The 5697-nt window shown below is 34.7% G+C and overlaps 1 pseudogene; it reads left to right on the top strand.

Moving 5' to 3' along the window:
• Positions 1-2638: 2638 nt before the first annotated feature.
• LOC150036955 (NAC transcription factor 25-like) lies at positions 2639-3426 on the top strand (annotated as a pseudogene).
• Positions 3427-5697: the final 2271 nt, after the last annotated feature.

Genomic DNA, 5697 nt, shown 5'->3' with positions numbered 1-5697 from the left:
ATAACTGGCTTCATCTCAAACCTCGATCCATCCAAAGCTGGCCTCATGATTCTTGGGGAGAAATCATAGAGGTTAGGCGATGCATAGTCCCGGATGGGTCTATTGTAGTCATTTGCTAGAAGAATGGGGTTTTCCACGATGTTGTTTGCGTTTGCGGCTCTTTCTTCCGGTTGTTCCGCCATATTGGGATTTCTCTCTTGTTGTTGTTAGCGGTTGTTTCTTCGTCTTCGTCGGAACGTTCTTTTGATCTCTGGGTCGTAGTTAGGCTCAGGAACGTGTCCTTCACTCACGTGACACCTGCTTCTTCTCTTACCGAAGGAATGGCAGTGTATAGAGGTCAAAAGCTGCAAAAAAAAAAGAGTTACTGTTAGCGTTATATATACTACCGTAGTGCCCGACAACGGTGCCAAAAACTTGATGCATTGTAAATGTGATGCGATTGTGGTATGAGTTGCGGTGATGTGTTATGTGTTGCACATGCAAGTTTTCCTAATAAGATCCAAGTATAAATCTCACTAGGATTCCTGGTAAGCCCAGGGTCGAAGACAGGGACCACTGAGTAAATATGCGAAAATAAAATTGATTCCTTTGCGATGGTGAAAACAAATAAGTTGGATGGTGTCTTGTTTAAGTATATTTCCTATGCGATGGAGTTCGAATAAAGAGTTGATGAAATCGAGAATTACAATGAGTATGCGATGAATGGGTTGAGAAGGGGTTTAGCTAACACTTCCTAAGATTGCGTACAAGTTATGCGATCATGCTACACACAAACAACAGCATGTCATCTCTCAATGCAAATGCCATAATTCCTATTTCTAGGATACATGTGATGCATACAAAAATGTCGATAGGACTTATGTCTAAGCCTCTATTCTTGTCTATGCGATGATGAATGTTGCACACATACACAAGATGACCGCATACTATCATATCCTATTTCCAGGGTGCATGCGATGCTTAATAGCAAACAGAACTTATGTCTAAGTTTCTATCTCTTGCTTATGCGGTTCTAATCTGACTCTCTCAAGCCTAGATTCTAATTTGATCTCTCAAGTCTAGATTCTTTCTTTAGACTACTCTCTCAAGTATCTCTAAAGGGTGAATGACGCATACAATAAGACAAGATGATCGAATAAAGTGTAAATCTTAGGTCATGCTAGCTAAGTACATCTCAACCCATTCGAAAATTTAGCTACTCATGCTAAGTATGGAGAGGTTGAACATAAGTTGAAATGAGATTTCCATTGTCTTATAAATTAAATACAGAATACAGAATAACAGTAGAATGTAGAGATAAGAAGTCCGGTAGAAATGTCTTGCTGCCCGTGGCCTTTTACACTGTCTTTTCACTCCAACTCTGCCCAGATGAATATCCTTGCTTTCGCAAGTGTTGGCCCTCTCTCCTTTTGTAGCGCTTCCCAATAGTCTTTTGAGCTGTTCGAATACAAACATCGCAAGTTTCTTAATTGCGTTAAAGATATAAGTACGGTTTCGCTTTTCCCTTGGCGTACACCTCTCGGTGGTCAGCCACGTTCCCACATCTCTGTGATGAAGCAGGGACGAACGTAACGAACGTAAGGTTGCTTCCATCTCTGGAAGTACTACTCGCTTTAGTTAATGCATTCTTCTAACCTTCTCTTGACAGATCAGAATGACATCTTCACTTCTGCTTTCACAGGTGAAGATTCCGTCTAGCATGCCTTAGCTAAACGCATTTATCTCTTTAGCACAGATTAAGTTACTCATTTAATCCATATTAATTACAAAGGTATTAAGAACACTTCATGAAAAAAACGATAAATGGAGGAACGGAAATAGACAGAGAAGGGGATATGAAAATGATCGAGACATTCAATATTTCTATTTAGCATCTGATACATGATTTGTGAATGAAGAGATTAAGAAGATGAAATACAGTTGATGAATAGAGGTAGAAACAATTACAAATAAACGCCAACGTCTTAGTTCCAATCTGGATGGAGATTTGCTTGCTGTCACACCCCCTCCCAGATTACCCTTTTTTCTGGAAGAGGATATGACCGTGGTAATTACTAGACCTACTGCCAGCACCTACCACCCAAGCCTTCTAATCTAAATACCAACTTGTTTAAAACATTAGTAATATACGCATACAGCAAACCTCCCTTAAGGTTCTACAAAGATTACATAAATACATACATACAGCCATGGCATAACATTTACAGAAAAATATTCATAGAAGTATGCATTTGAAAAATTCAAATTTAAAATCTAGCTACATTGAAAATGTCAAAATGTTATTTTCAGAATTTGCACTGATTAACATCGAGATTCTACTCAATTTTCCAAATATTATATAATCTTTCCAAATCTTATATATTTTCAAATTTTCTTCAAATTCAATTATTTTTATGAAATCTTATATCAATTTTTTACATATTTTTTCAAATCTTATATCAAATATATTTTTAAAAAGATTATAGTCAAACAAATTAGATCTCAAACAAAAAAATTGATGTCTATAAATATGAAGACTTGGGCACTCAAATAATTTCAATCACAACTTCTTTGGAGACACCCACCCTCAAACCTTTGATCGCAGTTTCTTCAAAAACTGAGAAATCAACTAAGCCTTCATCCTTGGTTGCTATTGATAATGGATTTAGATTCATTACAACAAGCTTTGAACTTGTTGGTTGGCTTTAGGTTTAACCCTACAGACCAAATACTCATGGAGCATTATCTTTACAAGAAGATTCACACCCTTCCCTATTTGACACTCGTTGTTTTTTACTGTGATCTCTATAGAGATTTAGAGCCTTGGGAAATTTGAAATTCCTATGGAGGTGTTGATGGCCAAGACCTCTATTTATTTATGAAACTCAAAAGGTCCATCAATAGTTCGGGACAATTATCTGCCCATGTCAATCGCAGGATCGGCTTGGCTAGCGATACATGGAGTGGTGAGAACTCAGCCACCCCGATTTCTGGAAGCAACATCCCAATAATTGGCTACTATAGACGATACCTCTCCGACTTTATGGCACTTGTGTTTTTAGTTTTATGTCACCCTTTGAAATTATTGTTTGTTTTTTCTTAATTTTTCAATTATTATAGTTTTCAACTTACCATTCTTTTGGAATTTAGAAAGAATAATTTTTAGCATTTGTTACTGTTAGGTACGAGAATCCTCAATTACGAGAACATCATGGTGAATGGATCATGCTTGAGTACAACTTGCATGAGAGTGTGATCACATGTGGTTGTTCAGATCCAAACTATGTATTGTGTCAGATTAGAAAGAATGAAAGACCCAAAAGAAAAGTATTGGGGATATGCAATATTCAACCTACGAAGAAGAGGGTTGTGGCACCTAAGATTCATGATACGAGGAAGATTAACCAAAGACGACCTACAAGAAAAGCAAACAAAATTCCGCCTTAGCAATTAGCAAACGAAGAAGAGTGCCGTGACACCTAATATGGTATGCCACATGCCTTGTGATCCTAAAATGATCACCAACCAAATTCCTCATTATGTGTCCCACTTGGCTTTGATGACCACCAAGAAAGATATTAGTGATATGCTTGAGCCTGAGATGATCATCAACCAAATTACTAGTGACATGCCTTATGCTCAAAATATGAACATTATGCCTCACATGCCTAAAATCACCAACCAAACTAATGACGAGATACAATGGAGTGAAATATTAAGTTTTGATTTCAATGAGGAAGATACTAAAAACACAAAATATCATATTCAACAAATTTAGGTTTATTAGATGATTATTGACTGAATGTAAGAATGTAACATACAATTGAGATATTTGTATTCGCCTGTAGATTCTTGGTCACATTATTGTATATAAATATTATATATTTTGAATTAATAAAATATTTAATGTTTATTAGTTTATATAAAATTAGTTAATGTTGTTGGTTTACAAAAAATTATATTCGATCAATATATTTCCTATGTGTCCTTGACCTCTTATAAAATCACTTTGAAAGAAAGAATTCTCCCGTAGCTGGCTATCCATTTTCATGTTATAATGATATTACATCGACAATTTATATTTCAATATTCTATATAGCCTTTGAAGAATTTCATTAAATTAGGTTGAAAACTTGGTTGTGTACAAATAATTAATAAAGTCTTACACAAACATAACTCTCAACTCATGTATAAATAATTAATCATTGAATATCTCATTGGTAATTTTGAAAATAAGGGATTCATTGTATTTCATGTTTGTAGATGTTTGATAGCCGATGTAGAACCTAAAATCTAATTTAAACAATTGATAGCATTGAAATATAATAATTTCGAACAGATTCTAAAATTTAAACATAAATACCTGATATAATATTGTCTATCCTAAGAATTAAAATAATAATAAAATAATAAAATACTTCAACCGGAAAAAAAAATAATCTCATAGAATATTAAGCACTTCAAACTATAAATAAATAAATGTAGAATTTGGGATTAAAAAAGTTTATATTCTTCAGAATGATTTAAAATAACAAATAAAATAACTTTCCAAATGATTTAAATTAATTAACTTTTTTTTATTTTTTTTATCATTGGAGCTTATAACGTCAATTAGGTCCCCTGCTAGCTCACAACAGGTAAAATAAGAATCATTAGTTTTGAAAGAATTTGAAATGTTCAAGGGAATTTATGTTAATTGTACATGATAGAATTCATATAATGTATATAGATACTTTATAATATAAAGTTATTTTTTAATGAGTCCAAATTTAAACTATAGGTTTGAAGAGAAATGTAAATTTGAATATGATTTAGATGTTTAATTAATTAAATTGTTACTTAATTAATTTTATTAATTACGTAAAAACTTAATTCTCGAGAGTGGGTGTTCGGAAGACGTTGTCGTGGAGAAGTCATCGCAGGTGCCATTCATCCTCTACTTCCACTAGACGATTGTGTAGTAAAGCTCAGCGATCGTGTAGCAGTTTGTAGACGATCATATAGTAAAAGGTATGCGATCGTATAGTTTCTGAGAAGGTGATAGTCTACTAGTAATAGCTAAGCGATCGTGTGGGAGTTTGTTGCCTTACATCCTGGGGGTAGATCTACTAAGTGCCAAGTGTTATTTGACTCAAGTGTGTCCATCTCATCATTTATGGCTTCTTGCCATAGGTTGGCATCTACTGAGGACAGGGTAGCTCTCAGATCTTCGGGGTTTTCTTCTATATTATAGGTCAGGAAGTCATTTCTGAAATCTTTGGCGGTTTTAGCTTTTTTGCTTCTTCTAGGTTCTGGGTCAGTTTCCTCTCTATGCTTAGGATTTCTAACTAGGGTTATACTACTTGATCCAAAGTCCCCCACTATTCCTTGATTTAAAGGGAAACCTATCTTTAAAGAAGTCGCATCATTTAACTTAATGACCACTTGGTTCCTTAGATCATAGAACCTATAGGCTTTACTATTTAAGGCATAACCTATAAGGACACACTCATAAGCTCTACTAGCAGACTTTCTCCTTTTTGGGTTAGGAATCCTTACAAAGGCTAGACGACCCCAAGTTCTAAAGTAGAACAAGTTTGGTTTCTTATTCTTGAGAATTTCATAAGACAAAGTTTTTTTTTTAGATTTTGGGATTCTATTTAGGACATAACACATGGTAAGGATGGTTTCACCCCACCAATAAGACGCGGCTCCTGAACTAAGTAAAATAGCAACTAT

The sequence above is a fragment of the Benincasa hispida genome, chromosome 3, assembly GCF_027475165.1.
Source record: "Benincasa hispida cultivar pf3 chromosome 3, pf3_genome.v1.1, whole genome shotgun sequence".
NCBI lineage: Eukaryota > Viridiplantae > Streptophyta > Magnoliopsida > Cucurbitales > Cucurbitaceae > Benincasa > Benincasa hispida.
Note: the sequence above shows the minus strand (reverse complement) of the source record. Positions and strands in the feature narration are given on the sequence as shown.